The sequence below is a fragment of the Triturus cristatus genome, chromosome 8 (genome assembly GCF_964204655.1).
Source record: "Triturus cristatus chromosome 8, aTriCri1.1, whole genome shotgun sequence".
Classification (NCBI taxonomy): Eukaryota; Metazoa; Chordata; class Amphibia; order Caudata; family Salamandridae; genus Triturus; species Triturus cristatus.
In genome coordinates, this window is record NC_140591.1 from 738,555,932 (window position 1) to 738,578,962 (window position 23,031).

At 41.7% G+C, this 23,031-nt stretch overlaps 4 non-coding genes across 4 annotated transcripts; all 4 read right to left on the reverse strand.

Annotated features, from left to right (window-relative positions):
• Positions 1–4,232: 4,232 nt before the first annotated feature.
• TRNAP-UGG (transfer RNA proline (anticodon UGG)) lies at positions 4,233–4,304 on the reverse strand. The gene has a single exon. It is a non-coding gene; the product is annotated as a tRNA-Pro (tRNA).
• Positions 4,305–9,010: 4,706 nt separating this feature from the next.
• On the reverse strand, positions 9,011–9,082 carry TRNAP-UGG (transfer RNA proline (anticodon UGG)). Its single transcript has one exon. It is a non-coding gene; the product is annotated as a tRNA-Pro (tRNA).
• A 4,706-nt stretch (positions 9,083–13,788) lies between these two features.
• Positions 13,789–13,860, reverse strand: TRNAP-UGG (transfer RNA proline (anticodon UGG)). The gene has a single exon. It is a non-coding gene; the product is annotated as a tRNA-Pro (tRNA).
• A 4,706-nt stretch (positions 13,861–18,566) lies between these two features.
• On the reverse strand, positions 18,567–18,638 carry TRNAP-UGG (transfer RNA proline (anticodon UGG)). The gene has a single exon. It is a non-coding gene; the product is annotated as a tRNA-Pro (tRNA).
• Between the last annotated feature and the right edge of the window lie 4,393 nt (positions 18,639–23,031).

Here is a 23,031-nt window from a genome sequence, read left to right on the forward strand (position 1 = left end):
AACCAATACCTTTCTGAAATGAGAATGACATGTGCTTATCTGCTCAATCAGTGCTCAATCAGGCTCGATTTAGAAAAGGTGGAAAGGGTCCAAGTGGATGCCCCTTCCTTTTTAGGGTGGGTCCTGCTGACTATCATAGGATTGCTTGTAAAAGTGGCCAGGGTCAGAGGAAAAGCTGCCAACACTTCTTAGCGTTCTCTATAGATGCAGCCATTTTCTGTGACTGTAATTTCGGCCTTTTCCCAGAAGTCTCTATTCTGCCTATGCAAATTAACAAAAGCAGTGCTTATTCCTCACTTGCTCAAATGTCCTTCCTGTCCAGAAAGCTCTGATTAAGCATGCTTATTTTCTTTTTCTGGGATATTTTAAATTGTTTCGCTGTCCAGTCTGTGGCAGTAGAAAGCTGCTTATGATGCCAGGTTTTGATGAATCCCCAAGGTACAAGTACAGAGGAATATATCGGTCTGTAGGATATGGAACTTTTAGCTAACACATCACAATATGTGATGCTTGCCAAGAAAACACTACATTCTGGAGCGCTGATGATCAGAACATTCTGCTCCTGAAGGATAGAAAAGACAGCTTGATTGAAATAAAGTCTGTTTATATTGACGCTCTCTCTCTCCCTATATATACATACATGCATACACACACACACACAGGTATGTCATGCATTTCTTCAGATTTGTTTCAACCATTTACCATTTATTGGAGAATCCCTACTTTTCAAGTGACTGCAAATGAAGTCATCTCTGGCACTTTTTGTGCAAAGTAAGAGACACACATGACACCTTTTTATAAAAGTCATCGGTTTCTTTGTTACTGTGTACTTTCAAAGCATGGGGCTTTCACACGTCAGGTAAACCTGATTACCACTACACAACAAAAGCAGATGCAGCTTTCTTATCTATGTCGTGATAGAACAGTTGTGAATTGAGTAGAAGAAGGGCCCTGATGTGATACTTATTACATGCAGCCTGTAAGATAGTCAAACATGCAGGCTAGGAAGGCAGATGCAAATATCAATGTATTAGAAAAACACCTAAAGGCGAGTGATATGCTTTCATTCATGCATGGCTAGGAAAAATCGCCATACTGTTGCAAACATTCTTACACCACCAACTGGAAATAAATGATTCTGACATTAAACGTAAAGGTGACAATGCATTTGTATCATCACCCTGAGAAGGATCATCTTGGAATTGTGCCGAGGGCCTCTGCACTCAAAGCCAGAAACACTCCACTAAAATAAGATTCCTGTTGGTGCCAACAATTCTCCATGTTAATGCTTGTTCTAGGTGAGCAGTGAACCGATTGCAGGGCTCTTTTGAAAGCAAGGTCTGAGAACCAACAGATACATCCACACGCCGATTTCTTTAGTGTTTTGAGAGAATTCCCTTTCTTGGAACGAGATTGCATGAAATAATCTTCAGGGCTTGGACAATTCCATGGCAAAACGGCACCTATCAACATTGTAGCCAACACAATATAACAACTGTTTCTGCCCGGTTTCGAACCGGGGACCTTTCGAGTGTGAGGCGAACGTGATAACCACTACACTACAGAAACAGATACCTACAGTTGATTTTTCTGTAATGAAACTGCTCCGAACTGGCTATTCCATGGGCCTCTGGCTTTAGATTTCTTTCATGCAACCTGCCCGACATCCCTAGCTGAACGCTCGTACATGCCATGCAAGACCAGATGTTTGGTATTAGCTCAGACTGGGCAGGGCTGAAGCATGAGACTCTAGCAAAGAATTATCCACTACTGCAAAGAAAAAATTGATGTTGGTTTTGAAACGCAAACTTCAAAACAACTTGAAAAGAGTACCAAGAAAAGGGCTCGTCCGGGATTTGAACCTGGGACCTCTCGCACCCAAAGCGAGAATCATACCCCTAGACCAACGAGCCCTCAAAATCCTCTTACCTCTCAAAAGCTAATACCGGCTCTAAGCCCGCAATGAAGATCATGCTGGTATCTTTATGATGCTTGGTCTGTGAATACGCATGAAAGTCAGTCTCAACTTACCCTTTCTCAAACGATAGCACTATCATTTACAAGTGTCTCCTTTTATTCCGTCCCAGCTTTGGACACGTCTTACAGGAAGTCAGCCCTTATTTATATATTTCTGCAGTGGCTGAAGCTTAATGAGAAAGAGTAACAAGTTGTTCATAACAACATAAGAAACACATTGTGCATTTTCTCTCAAATACTCCTTCACTTTGTGCCAAAAAAAATACCAAGGTGAATACCTAGGCCACAGATTCAAGCTAAAGATCTTCCTGCTGAATGCAAGGCGCAATAAAAACTGCATATCGCTGGACTAAAGCATTCCTTGCATAGCCTCTAACATCATAACATAACTGAGCTGCTAGCAGCAAGCTAACCAATACCTTTCTGAAATGAGAATGACATGTGCTTATCGGCTCGATCAGGGCTCGATCAGGCGAGATTTAGAAAAGGTGGAAAGGGTCCAAGTGGATGCCCCTTCCTTTTTAGGGTGGGTCCTGCTGACTATCATAGGATTGCTTGTAAAAGTGGCCAGGGTCAGAGGAAAAGCTGCCAACACTTCTTAGCGTTCTCTATAGATGCAGCCATTTTCTGTGACTGTAATTTCGGCCTTTTCCCAGAAGTCTCTATTCTGCCTATGCAAATTAACAAAAGCAGTGCTTATTCCTCACTTGCTCAAATGTCCTTCCTGTCCAGAAAGCTCTGATTAAGCATGCTTATTTTCTTTTTCTGGGATATTTTAAATTGTTTCGCTGTCCAGTCTGTGGCAGTAGAAAGCTGCTTATGATGCCAGGTTTTGATGAATCCCCAAGGTACAAGTACAGAGGAATATATCAGTCTCTAGGATATGGAACTTTTAGCTAAAACATCACAATATGTGATGCTTGCCAAGAAAACACTACATTCTGGAGCGCTGATGATCAGAACATTCTGCTCCTGAAGGATAGAAAAGACAGCTTGATTGAAATAAAGTCTGTTTATATTGACGCTCTCTCTCTCCCTATATATACATACATGCGTACACACACACACACACACAGGTATGTCATGCATTTCTTCAGATTTGTTTCAACCATTTACCATTTATTGGAGAATCCCTACTTTTCAAGTGACTGCAAATGAAGTCATCTCTGGCACTTTTTGTGCAAAGTAAGAGACACACATGACACCTTTTTATAAAAGTCATCGGTTTCTTTGTTACTGTGTACTTTCAAAGCATGGGGCTTTCACACGTCAGGTAAACCTGATTACCACTACACAACAAAAGCAGATGCAGCTTTCTTATCTATGTCGTGATAGAACAGTTGTGAATTGAGTAGAAGAAGGGCCCTGATGTGATACTTATTACATGCAGCCTGTAAGATAGTCAAACATGCAGGCTAGGAAGGAAGATGCAAATATCAATGTATTAGAAAAACACCTAAAGGCGAGTGATATGCTTTCATTCATGCATGGCTAGGAAAAATCGCCATACTGTTGCAAACATTCTTACACCACCAACTGGAAATAAATGATTCTGACATTAAACGTAAAGGTGACAATGCATTTGTATCATCACCTTGAGAAGGATCATCTTGGAATTGAGCCGAGGGCCTCTGCACTCAAAGCCAGAAACACTCCACTAAAATAAGATTCCTGTTGGTGCCAACAATTCTCCATGTTAATGCTTGTTCTAGGTGAGCAGTGAACCGATTGCAGGGCTCTTTTGAAAGCAAGGTCTGAGAACCAACAGATACATCCACACGCCGATTACTTTAGTGTTTTGAGAGAATTCCCTTTCTTGGAACGAGATTGCATGAAATAATCTTCAGGGCTTGGACAATTCCATGGCAAAACGGCACCTATCAACATTGTAGCCAACACAATATAACAACTGTTTCTGCCCGGTTTCGAACCGGGGACCTTTCGCGTGTGAGGCAAACGTGATAACCACTACACTACAGAAACAGATACCTACAGTTGATTTTTCTGTAATGAAACTGCTCCGAACTGGCTATTCCATGGGCCTCTGGCTTTAGATTTCTTTCATGCAACCTGCCCGACATCCCTAGCTGAACGCTCGTACATGCCATGCAAGACCAGATGTTTGGTATTAGCTCAGACTGGGCAGGGCTGAAGCATGAGACTCTAGCAAAGAATTATCCACTACTGCAAAGAAAAAATTGATGTTGGTTTTGAAACGCAAACTTCAAAACAACTTGAAAAGAGTACCAAGAAAAGGGCTCGTCCGGGATTTGAACCCGGGACCTCTCGCACCCAAAGCGAGAATCATACCCCTAGACCAACGAGCCCTCAAAATCCTCTTACCTCTCAAAAGCTAATACCGGCTCTAAGCCCGCAATGAAGATCATGCTGGTATCTTTATGATGCTTGGTCTGTGAATACGCATGAAAGTCAGTCTCAACTTACCCTTTCTCAAACGATAGCACTATCATTTACAAGTGTCTCCTTTTATTCCGTCCCAGCTTTGGACACGTCTTACAGGAAGTCAGCCCTTATTTATATATTTCTTCAGTGGCTGAAGCTTAATGAGAAAGAGTAACAAGTTGTTCATAACAACATAAGAAACACATTGTGCATTTTCTCTTAAATACTCCTTCACTTTGTGCCAAAAGAAATACCAAGGTGAATACCTAGGCCACAGATTCAAGCTAAAGATCTTCCTGCTGAATGCAAGGCGCAATAAAAACTGCATATCGCTGGACTAAAGCATTCCTTGCATAGCCTCTAACATCATAACATAACTGAGCTGCTAGCAGCAAGCTAACCAATACCTTTCTGAAATGAGAATGACATGTGCTTATCTGCTCAATCAGTGCTCAATCAGGCTCGATTTAGAAAAGGTGGAAAGGGTCCAAGTGGATGCCCCTTCCTTTTTAGGGTGGGTCCTGCTGACTATCATAGGATTGCTTGTAAAAGTGGCCAGGGTCAGAGGAAAAGCTGCCAACACTTCTTAGCGTTCTCTATAGATGCAGCCATTTTCTGTGACTGTAATTTCGGCCTTTTCCCAGAAGTCTCTATTCTGCCTATGCAAATTAACAAAAGCAGTGCTTATTCCTCACTTGCTCAAATGTCCTTCCTGTCCAGAAAGCTCTGATTAAGCATGCTTATTTTCTTTTTCTGGGATATTTTAAATTGTTTCGCTGTCCAGTCTGTGGCAGTAGAAAGCTGCTTATGATGCCAGCTTTTGATGAATCCCCAAGGTACAAGTACAGAGGAATATATCGGTCTGTAGGATATGGAACTTTTAGCTAAAACATCACAATATGTGATGCTTGCCAAGAAAACACTACATTCTGGAGCGCTGATGATCAGAACATTCTGCTCCTGAAGGATAGAAAAGACAGCTTGATTGAAATAAAGTCTGTTTATATTGACGCTCTCTCTCTCCCTATATATACATACATGCATGCACACACACACACAGGTATGTCATGCATTTCTTCAGATTTGTTTCAACCATTTACCATTTATTGGAGAATCCCTACTTTTCAAGTGACTGCAAATGAAGTCATCTCCGGCACTTTTTGTGCAAAGTAAGAGACACACATGACACCTTTTTATAAAAGTCATCGGTTTCTTTGTTACTGTGTACTTTCAAAGCATGGGGCTTTCACACGTCAGGTAAACCTGATTACCACTACACAACAAAAGCAGATGCAGCTTTCTTATCTATGTCGTGATAGAACAGTTGTGAATTGAGTAGAAGAAGGGCCCTGATGTGATACTTATTACATGCAGCCTGTAAGATAGTCAAACATGCAGGCTAGGAAGGCAGATGCAAATATCAATGTATTAGAAAAACACCTAAAGGCGAGTGATATGCTTTCATTCATGCATGGCTAGGAAAAATCGCCATACTGTTGCAAACATTCTTACACCACCAACTGGAAATAAATGATTCTGACATTAAACGTAAAGGTGACAATGCATTTGTATCATCACCCTGAGAAGGATCATCTTGGAATTGAGCCGAGGGCCTCTGCACTCAAAGCCAGAAACACTCCACTAAAATAAGATTCCTGTTGGTGCCAACAATTCTCCATGTTAATGCTTGTTCTAGGTGAGCAGTGAACCGATTGCAGGGCTCTTTTGAAAGCAAGGTCTGAGAACCAACAGATACATCCACACGCCGATTTCTTTAGTGTTTTGAGAGAATTCCCTTTCTTGGAACGAGATTGCATGAAATAATCTTCAGGGCTTGGACAATTCCATGGCAAAACGGCACCTATCAACATTGTAGCCAACACAATATAACAACTGTTTCTGCCCGGTTTCGAACCGGGGACCTTTCGAGTGTGAGGCGAACGTGATAACCACTACACTACAGAAACAGATACCTACAGTTGATTTTTCTGTAATGAAACTGCTCCGAACTGGCTATTCCATGGGCCTCTGGCTTTAGATTTCTTTCATGCAACCTGCCCGACATCCCTAGCTGAACGCTCGTACATGCCATGCAAGACCAGATGTTTGGTATTAGCTCAGACTGGGCAGGGCTGAAGCATGAGACTCTAGCAAAGAATTATCCACTACTGCAAAGAAAAAATTGATGTTGGTTTTGAAACGCAAACTTCAAAACAACTTGAAAAGAGTACCAAGAAAAGGGCTCGTCCGGGATTTGAACCTGGGACCTCTCGCACCCAAAGCGAGAATCATACCCCTAGACCAACGAGCCCTCAAAATCCTCTTACCTCTCAAAAGCTAATACCGGCTCTAAGCCCGCAATGAAGATCATGCTGGTATCTTTATGATGCTTGGTCTGTGAATACGCATGAAAGTCAGTCTCAACTTACCCTTTCTCAAACGATAGCACTATCATTTACAAGTGTCTCCTTTTATTCCGTCCCAGCTTTGGACACGTCTTACAGGAAGTCAGCCCTTATTTATATATTTCTGCAGTGGCTGAAGCTTAATGAGAAAGAGTAACAAGTTGTTCATAACAACATAAGAAACACATTGTGCATTTTCTCTCAAATACTCCTTCACTTTGTGCCAAAAAAAATACCAAGGTGAATACCTAGGCCACAGATTCAAGCTAAAGATCTTCCTGCTGAATGCAAGGCGCAATAAAAACTGCATATCGCTGGACTAAAGCATTCCTTGCATAGCCTCTAACATCATAACATAACTGAGCTGCTAGCAGCAAGCTAACCAATACCTTTCTGAAATGAGAATGACATGTGCTTATCGGCTCGATCAGGGCTCGATCAGGCGAGATTTAGAAAAGGTGGAAAGGGTCCAAGTGGATGCCCCTTCCTTTTTAGGGTGGGTCCTGCTGACTATCATAGGATTGCTTGTAAAAGTGGCCAGGGTCAGAGGAAAAGCTGCCAACACTTCTTAGCGTTCTCTATAGATGCAGCCATTTTCTGTGACTGTAATTTCGGCCTTTTCCCAGAAGTCTCTATTCTGCCTATGCAAATTAACAAAAGCAGTGCTTATTCCTCACTTGCTCAAATGTCCTTCCTGTCCAGAAAGCTCTGATTAAGCATGCTTATTTTCTTTTTCTGGGATATTTTAAATTGTTTCGCTGTCCAGTCTGTGGCAGTAGAAAGCTGCTTATGATGCCAGGTTTTGATGAATCCCCAAGGTACAAGTACAGAGGAATATATCAGTCTCTAGGATATGGAACTTTTAGCTAAAACATCACAATATGTGATGCTTGCCAAGAAAACACTACATTCTGGAGCGCTGATGATCAGAACATTCTGCTCCTGAAGGATAGAAAAGACAGCTTGATTGAAATAAAGTCTGTTTATATTGACGCTCTCTCTCTCCCTATATATACATACATGCGTACACACACACACACACACAGGTATGTCATGCATTTCTTCAGATTTGTTTCAACCATTTACCATTTATTGGAGAATCCCTACTTTTCAAGTGACTGCAAATGAAGTCATCTCTGGCACTTTTTGTGCAAAGTAAGAGACACACATGACACCTTTTTATAAAAGTCATCGGTTTCTTTGTTACTGTGTACTTTCAAAGCATGGGGCTTTCACACGTCAGGTAAACCTGATTACCACTACACAACAAAAGCAGATGCAGCTTTCTTATCTATGTCGTGATAGAACAGTTGTGAATTGAGTAGAAGAAGGGCCCTGATGTGATACTTATTACATGCAGCCTGTAAGATAGTCAAACATGCAGGCTAGGAAGGAAGATGCAAATATCAATGTATTAGAAAAACACCTAAAGGCGAGTGATATGCTTTCATTCATGCATGGCTAGGAAAAATCGCCATACTGTTGCAAACATTCTTACACCACCAACTGGAAATAAATGATTCTGACATTAAACGTAAAGGTGACAATGCATTTGTATCATCACCTTGAGAAGGATCATCTTGGAATTGAGCCGAGGGCCTCTGCACTCAAAGCCAGAAACACTCCACTAAAATAAGATTCCTGTTGGTGCCAACAATTCTCCATGTTAATGCTTGTTCTAGGTGAGCAGTGAACCGATTGCAGGGCTCTTTTGAAAGCAAGGTCTGAGAACCAACAGATACATCCACACGCCGATTACTTTAGTGTTTTGAGAGAATTCCCTTTCTTGGAACGAGATTGCATGAAATAATCTTCAGGGCTTGGACAATTCCATGGCAAAACAGCACCTATCAACATTGTAGCCAACACAATATAACAACTGTTTCTGCCCGGTTTCGAACCGGGGACCTTTCGCGTGTGAGGCAAACGTGATAACCACTACACTACAGAAACAGATACCTACAGTTGATTTTTCTGTAATGAAACTGCTCCGAACTGGCTATTCCATGGGCCTCTGGCTTTAGATTTCTTTCATGCAACCTGCCCGACATCCCTAGCTGAACGCTCGTACATGCCATGCAAGACCAGATGTTTGGTATTAGCTCAGACTGGGCAGGGCTGAAGCATGAGACTCTAGCAAAGAATTATCCACTACTGCAAAGAAAAAATTGATGTTGGTTTTGAAACGCAAACTTCAAAACAACTTGAAAAGAGTACCAAGAAAAGGGCTCGTCCGGGATTTGAACCCGGGACCTCTCGCACCCAAAGCGAGAATCATACCCCTAGACCAACGAGCCCTCAAAATCCTCTTACCTCTCAAAAGCTAATACCGGCTCTAAGCCCGCAATGAAGATCATGCTGGTATCTTTATGATGCTTGGTCTGTGAATACGCATGAAAGTCAGTCTCAACTTACCCTTTCTCAAACGATAGCACTATCATTTACAAGTGTCTCCTTTTATTCCGTCCCAGCTTTGGACACGTCTTACAGGAAGTCAGCCCTTATTTATATATTTCTTCAGTGGCTGAAGCTTAATGAGAAAGAGTAACAAGTTGTTCATAACAACATAAGAAACACATTGTGCATTTTCTCTTAAATACTCCTTCACTTTGTGCCAAAAGAAATACCAAGGTGAATACCTAGGCCACAGATTCAAGCTAAAGATCTTCCTGCTGAATGCAAGGCGCAATAAAAACTGCATATCGCTGGACTAAAGCATTCCTTGCATAGCCTCTAACATCATAACATAACTGAGCTGCTAGCAGCAAGCTAACCAATACCTTTCTGAAATGAGAATGACATGTGCTTATCTGCTCAATCAGTGCTCAATCAGGCTCGATTTAGAAAAGGTGGAAAGGGTCCAAGTGGATGCCCCTTCCTTTTTAGGGTGGGTCCTGCTGACTATCATAGGATTGCTTGTAAAAGTGGCCAGGGTCAGAGGAAAAGCTGCCAACACTTCTTAGCGTTCTCTATAGATGCAGCCATTTTCTGTGACTGTAATTTCGGCCTTTTCCCAGAAGTCTCTATTCTGCCTATGCAAATTAACAAAAGCAGTGCTTATTCCTCACTTGCTCAAATGTCCTTCCTGTCCAGAAAGCTCTGATTAAGCATGCTTATTTTCTTTTTCTGGGATATTTTAAATTGTTTCGCTGTCCAGTCTGTGGCAGTAGAAAGCTGCTTATGATGCCAGGTTTTGATGAATCCCCAAGGTACAAGTACAGAGGAATATATCGGTCTGTAGGATATGGAACTTTTAGCTAACACATCACAATATGTGATGCTTGCCAAGAAAACACTACATTCTGGAGCGCTGATGATCAGAACATTCTGCTCCTGAAGGATAGAAAAGACAGCTTGATTGAAATAAAGTCTGTTTATATTGACGCTCTCTCTCTCCCTATATATACATACATGCATACACACACACACACAGGTATGTCATGCATTTCTTCAGATTTGTTTCAACCATTTACCATTTATTGGAGAATCCCTACTTTTCAAGTGACTGCAAATGAAGTCATCTCTGGCACTTTTTGTGCAAAGTAAGAGACACACATGACACCTTTTTATAAAAGTCATCGGTTTCTTTGTTACTGTGTACTTTCAAAGCATGGGGCTTTCACACGTCAGGTAAACCTGATTACCACTACACAACAAAAGCAGATGCAGCTTTCTTATCTATGTCGTGATAGAACAGTTGTGAATTGAGTAGAAGAAGGGCCCTGATGTGATACTTATTACATGCAGCCTGTAAGATAGTCAAACATGCAGGCTAGGAAGGCAGATGCAAATATCAATGTATTAGAAAAACACCTAAAGGCGAGTGATATGCTTTCATTCATGCATGGCTAGGAAAAATCGCCATACTGTTGCAAACATTCTTACACCACCAACTGGAAATAAATGATTCTGACATTAAACGTAAAGGTGACAATGCATTTGTATCATCACCCTGAGAAGGATCATCTTGGAATTGTGCCGAGGGCCTCTGCACTCAAAGCCAGAAACACTCCACTAAAATAAGATTCCTGTTGGTGCCAACAATTCTCCATGTTAATGCTTGTTCTAGGTGAGCAGTGAACCGATTGCAGGGCTCTTTTGAAAGCAAGGTCTGAGAACCAACAGATACATCCACACGCCGATTTCTTTAGTGTTTTGAGAGAATTCCCTTTCTTGGAACGAGATTGCATGAAATAATCTTCAGGGCTTGGACAATTCCATGGCAAAACGGCACCTATCAACATTGTAGCCAACACAATATAACAACTGTTTCTGCCCGGTTTCGAACCGGGGACCTTTCGAGTGTGAGGCGAACGTGATAACCACTACACTACAGAAACAGATACCTACAGTTGATTTTTCTGTAATGAAACTGCTCCGAACTGGCTATTCCATGGGCCTCTGGCTTTAGATTTCTTTCATGCAACCTGCCCGACATCCCTAGCTGAACGCTCGTACATGCCATGCAAGACCAGATGTTTGGTATTAGCTCAGACTGGGCAGGGCTGAAGCATGAGACTCTAGCAAAGAATTATCCACTACTGCAAAGAAAAAATTGATGTTGGTTTTGAAACGCAAACTTCAAAACAACTTGAAAAGAGTACCAAGAAAAGGGCTCGTCCGGGATTTGAACCTGGGACCTCTCGCACCCAAAGCGAGAATCATACCCCTAGACCAACGAGCCCTCAAAATCCTCTTACCTCTCAAAAGCTAATACCGGCTCTAAGCCCGCAATGAAGATCATGCTGGTATCTTTATGATGCTTGGTCTGTGAATACGCATGAAAGTCAGTCTCAACTTACCCTTTCTCAAACGATAGCACTATCATTTACAAGTGTCTCCTTTTATTCCGTCCCAGCTTTGGACACGTCTTACAGGAAGTCAGCCCTTATTTATATATTTCTGCAGTGGCTGAAGCTTAATGAGAAAGAGTAACAAGTTGTTCATAACAACATAAGAAACACATTGTGCATTTTCTCTCAAATACTCCTTCACTTTGTGCCAAAAAAAATACCAAGGTGAATACCTAGGCCACAGATTCAAGCTAAAGATCTTCCTGCTGAATGCAAGGCGCAATAAAAACTGCATATCGCTGGACTAAAGCATTCCTTGCATAGCCTCTAACATCATAACATAACTGAGCTGCTAGCAGCAAGCTAACCAATACCTTTCTGAAATGAGAATGACATGTGCTTATCGGCTCGATCAGGGCTCGATCAGGCGAGATTTAGAAAAGGTGGAAAGGGTCCAAGTGGATGCCCCTTCCTTTTTAGGGTGGGTCCTGCTGACTATCATAGGATTGCTTGTAAAAGTGGCCAGGGTCAGAGGAAAAGCTGCCAACACTTCTTAGCGTTCTCTATAGATGCAGCCATTTTCTGTGACTGTAATTTCGGCCTTTTCCCAGAAGTCTCTATTCTGCCTATGCAAATTAACAAAAGCAGTGCTTATTCCTCACTTGCTCAAATGTCCTTCCTGTCCAGAAAGCTCTGATTAAGCATGCTTATTTTCTTTTTCTGGGATATTTTAAATTGTTTCGCTGTCCAGTCTGTGGCAGTAGAAAGCTGCTTATGATGCCAGGTTTTGATGAATCCCCAAGGTACAAGTACAGAGGAATATATCAGTCTCTAGGATATGGAACTTTTAGCTAAAACATCACAATATGTGATGCTTGCCAAGAAAACACTACATTCTGGAGCGCTGATGATCAGAACATTCTGCTCCTGAAGGATAGAAAAGACAGCTTGATTGAAATAAAGTCTGTTTATATTGACGCTCTCTCTCTCCCTATATATACATACATGCGTACACACACACACACACACAGGTATGTCATGCATTTCTTCAGATTTGTTTCAACCATTTACCATTTATTGGAGAATCCCTACTTTTCAAGTGACTGCAAATGAAGTCATCTCTGGCACTTTTTGTGCAAAGTAAGAGACACACATGACACCTTTTTATAAAAGTCATCGGTTTCTTTGTTACTGTGTACTTTCAAAGCATGGGGCTTTCACACGTCAGGTAAACCTGATTACCACTACACAACAAAAGCAGATGCAGCTTTCTTATCTATGTCGTGATAGAACAGTTGTGAATTGAGTAGAAGAAGGGCCCTGATGTGATACTTATTACATGCAGCCTGTAAGATAGTCAAACATGCAGGCTAGGAAGGAAGATGCAAATATCAATGTATTAGAAAAACACCTAAAGGCGAGTGATATGCTTTCATTCATGCATGGCTAGGAAAAATCGCCATACTGTTGCAAACATTCTTACACCACCAACTGGAAATAAATGATTCTGACATTAAACGTAAAGGTGACAATGCATTTGTATCATCACCTTGAGAAGGATCATCTTGGAATTGAGCCGAGGGCCTCTGCACTCAAAGCCAGAAACACTCCACTAAAATAAGATTCCTGTTGGTGCCAACAATTCTCCATGTTAATGCTTGTTCTAGGTGAGCAGTGAACCGATTGCAGGGCTCTTTTGAAAGCAAGGTCTGAGAACCAACAGATACATCCACACGCCGATTACTTTAGTGTTTTGAGAGAATTCCCTTTCTTGGAACGAGATTGCATGAAATAATCTTCAGGGCTTGGACAATTCCATGGCAAAACGGCACCTATCAACATTGTAGCCAACACAATATAACAACTGTTTCTGCCCGGTTTCGAACCGGGGACCTTTCGCGTGTGAGGCAAACGTGATAACCACTACACTACAGAAACAGATACCTACAGTTGATTTTTCTGTAATGAAACTGCTCCGAACTGGCTATTCCATGGGCCTCTGGCTTTAGATTTCTTTCATGCAACCTGCCCGACATCCCTAGCTGAACGCTCGTACATGCCATGCAAGACCAGATGTTTGGTATTAGCTCAGACTGGGCAGGGCTGAAGCATGAGACTCTAGCAAAGAATTATCCACTACTGCAAAGAAAAAATTGATGTTGGTTTTGAAACGCAAACTTCAAAACAACTTGAAAAGAGTACCAAGAAAAGGGCTCGTCCGGGATTTGAACCCGGGACCTCTCGCACCCAAAGCGAGAATCATACCCCTAGACCAACGAGCCCTCAAAATCCTCTTACCTCTCAAAAGCTAATACCGGCTCTAAGCCCGCAATGAAGATCATGCTGGTATCTTTATGATGCTTGGTCTGTGAATACGCATGAAAGTCAGTCTCAACTTACCCTTTCTCAAACGATAGCACTATCATTTACAAGTGTCTCCTTTTATTCCGTCCCAGCTTTGGACACGTCTTACAGGAAGTCAGCCCTTATTTATATATTTCTTCAGTGGCTGAAGCTTAATGAGAAAGAGTAACAAGTTGTTCATAACAACATAAGAAACACATTGTGCATTTTCTCTTAAATACTCCTTCACTTTGTGCCAAAAGAAATACCAAGGTGAATACCTAGGCCACAGATTCAAGCTAAAGATCTTCCTGCTGAATGCAAGGCGCAATAAAAACTGCATATCGCTGGACTAAAGCATTCCTTGCATAGCCTCTAACATCATAACATAACTGAGCTGCTAGCAGCAAGCTAACCAATACCTTTCTGAAATGAGAATGACATGTGCTTATCTGCTCAATCAGTGCTCAATCAGGCTCGATTTAGAAAAGGTGGAAAGGGTCCAAGTGGATGCCCCTTCCTTTTTAGGGTGGGTCCTGCTGACTATCATAGGATTGCTTGTAAAAGTGGCCAGGGTCAGAGGAAAAGCTGCCAACACTTCTTAGCGTTCTCTATAGATGCAGCCATTTTCTGTGACTGTAATTTCGGCCTTTTCCCAGAAGTCTCTATTCTGCCTATGCAAATTAACAAAAGCAGTGCTTATTCCTCACTTGCTCAAATGTCCTTCCTGTCCAGAAAGCTCTGATTAAGCATGCTTATTTTCTTTTTCTGGGATATTTTAAATTGTTTCGCTGTCCAGTCTGTGGCAGTAGAAAGCTGCTTATGATGCCAGGTTTTGATGAATCCCCAAGGTACAAGTACAGAGGAATATATCGGTCTGTAGGATATGGAACTTTTAGCTAACACATCACAATATGTGATGCTTGCCAAGAAAACACTACATTCTGGAGCGCTGATGATCAGAACATTCTGCTCCTGAAGGATAGAAAAGACAGCTTGATTGAAATAAAGTCTGTTTATATTGACGCTCTCTCTCTCCCTATATATACATACATGCATACACACACACACACAGGTATGTCATGCATTTCTTCAGATTTGTTTCAACCATTTACCATTTATTGGAGAATCCCTACTTTTCAAGTGACTGCAAATGAAGTCATCTCTGGCACTTTTTGTGCAAAGTAAGAGACACACATGACACCTTTTCATAAAAGTCATCGGTTTCTTTGTTACTGTGTACTTTCAAAGCATGGGGCTTTCACACGTCAGGTAAACCTGATTACCACTACACAACAAAAGCAGATGCAGCTTTCTTATCTATGTCGTGATAGAACAGTTGTGAATTGAGTAGAAGAAGGGCCCTGATGTGATACTTATTACATGCAGCCTGTAAGATAGTCAAACATGCAGGCTAGGAAGGCAGATGCAAATATCAATGTATTAGAAAAACACCTAAAGGCGAGTGATATGCTTTCATTCATGCATGGCTAGGAAAAATCGCCATACTGTTGCAAACATTCTTACACCACCAACTGGAAATAAATGATTCTGACATTAAACGTAAAGGTGACAATGCATTTGTATCATCACCCTGAGAAGGATCATCTTGGAATTGAGCCGAGGGCCTCTGCACTCAAAGCCAGAAACACTCCACTAAAATAAGATTCCTGTTGGTGCCAACAATTCTCCATGTTAATGCTTGTTCTAGGTGAGCAGTGAACCGATTGCAGGGCTCTTTTGAAAGCAAGGTCTGAGAACCAACAGATACATCCACACGCCGATTTCTTTAGTGTTTTGAGAGAATTCCCTTTCTTGGAACGAGATTGCATGAAATAATCTTCAGGGCTTGGACAATTCCATGGCAAAACGGCACCTATCAACATTGTAGCCAACACAATATAACAACTGTTTCTGCCCGGTTTCGAACCGGGGACCTTTCGAGTGTGAGGCGAACGTGATAACCACTACACTACAGAAACAGATACCTACAGTTGATTTTTCTGTAATGAAACTGCTCCGAACTGGCTATTCCATGGGCCTCTGGCTTTAGATTTCTTTCATGCAACCTGCCCGACATCCCTAGCTGAACGCTCGTACATGCCATGCAAGACCAGATGTTTGGTATTAGCTCAGACTGGGCAGGGCTGAAGCATGAGACTCTAGCAAAGAATTATCCACTACTGCAAAGAAAAAATTGATGTTGGTTTTGAAACGCAAACTTCAAAACAACTTGAAAAGAGTACCAAGAAAAGGGCTCGTCCGGGATTTGAACCTGGGACCTCTCGCACCCAAAGCGAGAATCATACCCCTAGACCAACGAGCCCTCAAAATCCTCTTACCTCTCAAAAGCTAATACCGGCTCTAAGCCCGCAATGAAGATCATGCTGGTATCTTTATGATGCTTGGTCTGTGAATACGCATGAAAGTCAGTCTCAACTTACCCTTTCTCAAACGATAGCACTATCATTTACAAGTGTCTCCTTTTATTCCGTCCCAGCTTTGGACACGTCTTACAGGAAGTCAGCCCTTATTTATATATTTCTGCAGTGGCTGAAGCTTAATGAGAAAGAGTAACAAGTTGTTCATAACAACATAAGAAACACATTGTGCATTTTCTCTCAAATACTCCTTCACTTTGTGCCAAAAAAAATACCAAGGTGAATACCTAGGCCACAGATTCAAGCTAAAGATCTTCCTGCTGAATGTAAGGCGCAATAAAAACTGCATATCGCTGGACTAAAGCATTCCTTGCATAGCCTCTAACATCATAACATAACTGAGCTGCTAGCAGCAAGCTAACCAATACCTTTCTGAAATGAGAATGACATGTGCTTATCGGCTCGATCAGGGCTCGATCAGGCGAGATTTAGAAAAGGTGGAAAGGGTCCAAGTGGATGCCCCTTCCTTTTTAGGGTGGGTCCTGCTGACTATCATAGGATTGCTTGTAAAAGTGGCCAGGGTCAGAGGAAAAGCTGCCAACACTTCTTAGCGTTCTCTATAGATGCAGCCATTTTCTGTGACTGTAATTTCGGCCTTTTCCCAGAAGTCTCTATTCTGCCTATGCAAATTAACAAAAGCAGTGCTTATTCCTCACTTGCTCAAATGTCCTTCCTGTCCAGAAAGCTCTGATTAAGCATGCTTATTTTCTTTTTCTGGGATATTTTAAATTGTTTCGCTGTCCAGTCTGTGGCAGTAGAAAGCTGCTTATGATGCCAGGTTTTGATGAATCCCCAAGGTACAAGTACAGAGGAATATATCAGTCTCTAGGATATGGAACTTTTAGCTAAAACATCACAATATGTGATGCTTGCCAAGAAAACACTACATTCTGGAGCGCTGATGATCAGAACATTCTGCTCCTGAAGGATAGAAAAGACAGCTTGATTGAAATAAAGTCTGTTTATATTGACGCTCTCTCTCTCCCTATATATACATACATGCGTACACACACACACACACACAGGTATGTCATGCATTTCTTCAGATTTGTTTCAACCATTTACCATTTATTGGAGAATCCCTACTTTTCAAGTGACTGCAAATGAAGTCATCTCTGGCACTTTTTGTGCAAAGTAAGAGACACACATGACACCTTTTTATAAAAGTCATCGGTTTCTTTGTTACTGTGTACTTTCAAAGCATGGGGCTTTCACACGTCAGGTAAACCTGATTACCACTACACAACAAAAGCAGATGCAGCTTTCTTATCTATGTCGTGATAGAACAGTTGTGAATTGAGTAGAAGAAGGGCCCTGATGTGATACTTATTACATGCAGCCTGTAAGATAGTCAAACATGCAGGCTAGGAAGGAAGATGCAAATATCAATGTATTAGAAAAACACCTAAAGGCGAGTGATATGCTTTCATTCATGCATGGCTAGGAAAAATCGCCATACTGTTGCAAACATTCTTACACCACCAACTGGAAATAAATGATTCTGACATTAAACGTAAAGGTGACAATGCATTTGTATCATCACCTTGAGAAGGATCATCTTGGAATTGAGCCGAGGGCCTCTGCACTCAAAGCCAGAAACACTCCACTAAAATAAGATTCCTGTTGGTGCCAACAATTCTCCATGTTAATGCTTGTTCTAGGTGAGCAGTGAACCGATTGCAGGGCTCTTTTGAAAGCAAGGTCTGAGAACCAACAGATACATCCACACGCCGATTACTTTAGTGTTTTGAGAGAATTCCCTTTCTTGGAACGAGATTGCATGAAATAATCTTCAGGGCTTGGACAATTCCATGGCAAAACGGCACCTATCAACATTGTAGCCAACACAATATAACAACTGTTTCTGCCCGGTTTCGAACCGGGGACCTTTCGCGTGTGAGGCAAACGTGATAACCACTACACTACAGAAACAGATACCTACAGTTGATTTTTCTGTAATGAAACTGCTCCGAACTGGCTATTCCATGGGCCTCTGGCTTTAGATTTCTTTCATGCAACCTGCCCGACATCCCTAGCTGAACGCTCGTACATGCCATGCAAGACCAGATGTTTGGTATTAGCTCAGACTGGGCAGGGCTGAAGCATGAGACTCTAGCAAAGAATTATCCACTACTGCAAAGAAAAAATTGATGTTGGTTTTGAAACGCAAACTTCAAAACAACTTGAAAAGAGTACCAAGAAAAGGGCTCGTCCGGGATTTGAACCCGGGACCTCTCGCACCCAAAGCGAGAATCATACCCCTAGACCAACGAGCCCTCAAAATCCTCTTACCTCTCAAAAGCTAATACCGGCTCTAAGCCCGCAATGAAGATCATGCTGGTATCTTTATGATGCTTGGTCTGTGAATACGCATGAAAGTCAGTCTCAACTTACCCTTTCTCAAACGATAGCACTATCATTTACAAGTGTCTCCTTTTATTCCGTCCCAGCTTTGGACACGTCTTACAGGAAGTCAGCCCTTATTTATATATTTCTTCAGTGGCTGAAGCTTAATGAGAAAGAGTAACAAGTTGTTCATAACAACATAAGAAACACATTGTGCATTTTCTCTTAAATACTCCTTCACTTTGTGCCAAAAGAAATACCAAGGTGAATACCTAGGCCACAGATTCAAGCTAAAGATCTTCCTGCTGAATGCAAGGCGCAATAAAAACTGCATATCGCTGGACTAAAGCATTCCTTGCATAGCCTCTAACATCATAACATAACTGAGCTGCTAGCAGCAAGCTAACCAATACCTTTCTGAAATGAGAATGACATGTGCTTATCTGCTCAATCAGTGCTCGATCAGGCGAGATTTAGAAAAGGTGGAAAGGGTCCAAGTGGATGCCCCTTCCTTTTTAGGGTGGGTCCTGCTGACTATCATAGGATTGCTTGTAAAAGTGGCCAGGGTCAGAGGAAAAGCTGCCAACACTTCTTAGCGTTCTCTATAGATGCAGCCATTTTCTGTGACTGTAATTTCGGCCTTTTCCCAGAAGTCTCTATTCTGCCTATGCAAATTAACAAAAGCAGTGCTTATTCCTCACTTGCTCAAAGGTCCTTCCTGTCCAGAAAGCTCTGATTAAGCATGCTTATTTTCTTTTTCTGGGATATTTTAAATTGTTTCGCTGTCCAGTCTGTGGCAGTAGAAAGCTGCTTATGATGCCAGGTTTTGATGAATCCCCAAGGTACAAGTACAGAGGAATATATCAGTCTCTAGGATATGGAACTTTTAGCTAACACATCACAATATGTGATGCTTGCCAAGAAAACACTACATTCTGGAGCGCTGATGATCAGAACATTCTGCTCCTGAAGGATAGAAAAGACAGCTTGATTGAAATAAAGTCTGTTTATATTGACGCTCTCTCTCTCCCTATATATACATACATGCGTACACACACACACACAGGTATGTCATGCATTTCTTCAGATTTGTTTCAACCATTTACCATTTATTGGAGAATCCCTACTTTTCAAGTGACTGCAAATGAAGTCATCTCTGGCACTTTTTGTGCAAAGTAAGAGACGCACATGACACCTTTTTATAAAAGTCATCGGTTTCTTTGTTACTGTGTACTTTCAAAGCATGGGGCTTTCACACGTCAGGTAAACCTGATTACCACTACACAACAAAAGCAGATGCAGCTTTCTTATCTATGTCGTGATAGAACAGTTGTGAATTGAGTAGAAGAAGGGCCCTGATGTGATACTTATTACATGCAGCCTGTAAGATAGTCAAACATGCAGGCTAGGAAGGCAGATGCAAATATCAATGTATTAGAAAAACACCTAAAGGCGAGTGATATGCTTTCATTCATGCATGGCTAGGAAAAATCGCCATACTGTTGCAAACATTCTTACACCACCAACTGGAAATAAATGATTCTGACATTAAACGTAAAGGTGACAATGCATTTGTATCATCACCCTGAGAAGGATCATCTTGGAATTGAGCCGAGGGCCTCTGCACTCAAAGCCAGAAACACTCCACTAAAATAAGATTCCTGTTGGTGCCAACAATTCTCCATGTTAATGCTTGTTCTAGGTGAGCAGTGAACCGATTGCAGGGCTCTTTTGAAAGCAAGGTCTGAGAACCAACAGATACATCCACACGCCGATTTCTTTAGTGTTTTGAGAGAATTCCCTTTCTTGGAACGAGATTGCATGAAATAATCTTCAGGGCTTGGACAATTCCATGGCAAAACGGCACCTATCAACATTGTAGCCAACACAATATAACAACTGTTTCTGCCCGGTTTCGAACCGGGGACCTTTCGAGTGTGAGGCGAACGTGATAACCACTACACTACAGAAACAGATACCTACAGTTGATTTTTCTGTAATGAAACTGCTCCGAACTGGCTATTCCATGGGCCTCTGGCTTTAGATTTCTTTCATGCAACCTGCCCGACATCCCTAGCTGAACGCTCGTACATGCCATGCAAGACCAGATGTTTGGTATTAGCTCAGACTGGGCAGGGCTGAAGCATGAGACTCTAGCAAAGAATTATCCACTACTGCAAAGAAAAAATTGATGTTGGTTTTGAAACGCAAACTTCAAAACAACTTGAAAAGAGTACCAAGAAAAGGGCTCGTCCGGGATTTGAACCTGGGACCTCTCGCACCCAAAGCGAGAATCATACCCCTAGACCAACGAGCCCTCAAAATCCTCTTACCTCTCAAAAGCTAATACCGGCTCTAAGCCCGCAATGAAGATCATGCTGGTATCTTTATGATGCTTGGTCTGTGAATACGCATGAAAGTCAGTCTCAACTTACCCTTTCTCAAACGATAGCACTATCATTTACAAGTGTCTCCTTTTATTCCGTCCCAGCTTTGGACACGTCTTACAGGAAGTCAGCCCTTATTTATATATTTCTGCAGTGGCTGAAGCTTAATGAGAAAGAGTAACAAGTTGTTCATAACAACATAAGAAACACATTGTGCATTTTCTCTCAAATACTCCTTCACTTTGTGCCAAAAAAAATACCAAGGTGAATACCTAGGCCACAGATTCAAGCTAAAGATCTTCCTGCTGAATGTAAGGCGCAATAAAAACTGCATATCGCTGGACTAAAGCATTCCTTGCATAGCCTCTAACATCATAACATAACTGAGCTGCTAGCAGCAAGCTAACCAATACCTTTCTGAAATGAGAATGACATGTGCTTATCGGCTCGATCAGGGCTCGATCAGGCGAGATTTAGAAAAGGTGGAAAGGGTCCAAGTGGATGCCCCTTCCTTTTTAGGGTGGGTCCTGCTGACTATCATAGGATTGCTTGTAAAAGTGGCCAGGGTCAGAGGAAAAGCTGCCAACACTTCTTAGCGTTCTCTATAGATGCAGCCATTTTCTGTGACTGTAATTTCGGCCTTTTCCCAGAAGTCTCTATTCTGCCTATGCAAATTAACAAAAGCAGTGCTTATTCCTCACTTGCTCAAATGTCCTTCCTGTCCAGAAAGCTCTGATTAAGCATGCTTATTTTCTTTTTCTGGGATATTTTAAATTGTTTCGCTGTCCAGTCTGTGGCAGTAGAAAGCTGCTTATGATGCCAGGTTTTGATGAATCCCCAAGGTACAAGTACAGAGGAATATATCAGTCTCTAGGATATGGAACTTTTAGCTAAAACATCACAATATGTGATGCTTGCCAAGAAAACACTACATTCTGGAGCGCTGATGATCAGAACATTCTGCTCCTGAAGGATAGAAAAGACAGCTTGATTGAAATAAAGTCTGTTTATATTGACGCTCTCTCTCTCCCTATATATACATACATGCGTACACACACACACACACACAGGTATGTCATGCATTTCTTCAGATTTGTTTCAACCATTTACCATTTATTGGAGAATCCCTACTTTTCAAGTGACTGCAAATGAAGTCATCTCTGGCACTTTTTGTGCAAAGTAAGAGACACACATGACACCTTTTTATAAAAGTCATCGGTTTCTTTGTTACTGTGTACTTTCAAAGCATGGGGCTTTCACACGTCAGGTAAACCTGATTACCACTACACAACAAAAGCAGATGCAGCTTTCTTATCTATGTCGTGATAGAACAGTTGTGAATTGAGTAGAAGAAGGGCCCTGATGTGATACTTATTACATGCAGCCTGTAAGATAGTCAAACATGCAGGCTAGGAAGGAAGATGCAAATATCAATGTATTAGAAAAACACCTAAAGGCGAGTGATATGCTTTCATTCATGCATGGCTAGGAAAAATCGCCATACTGTTGCAAACATTCTTACACCACCAACTGGAAATAAATGATTCTGACATTAAACGTAAAGGTGACAATGCATTTGTATCATCACCTTGAGAAGGATCATCTTGGAATTGAGCCGAGGGCCTCTGCACTCAAAGCCAGAAACACTCCACTAAAATAAGATTCCTGTTGGTGCCAACAATTCTCCATGTTAATGCTTGTTCTAGGTGAGCAGTGAACCGATTGCAGGGCTCTTTTGAAAGCAAGGTCTGAGAACCAACAGATACATCCACACGCCGATTACTTTAGTGTTTTGAGAGAATTCCCTTTCTTGGAACGAGATTGCATGAAATAATCTTCAGGGCTTGGACAATTCCATGGCAAAACGGCACCTATCAACATTGTAGCCAACACAATATAACAACTGTTTCTGCCCGGTTTCGAACCGGGGACCTTT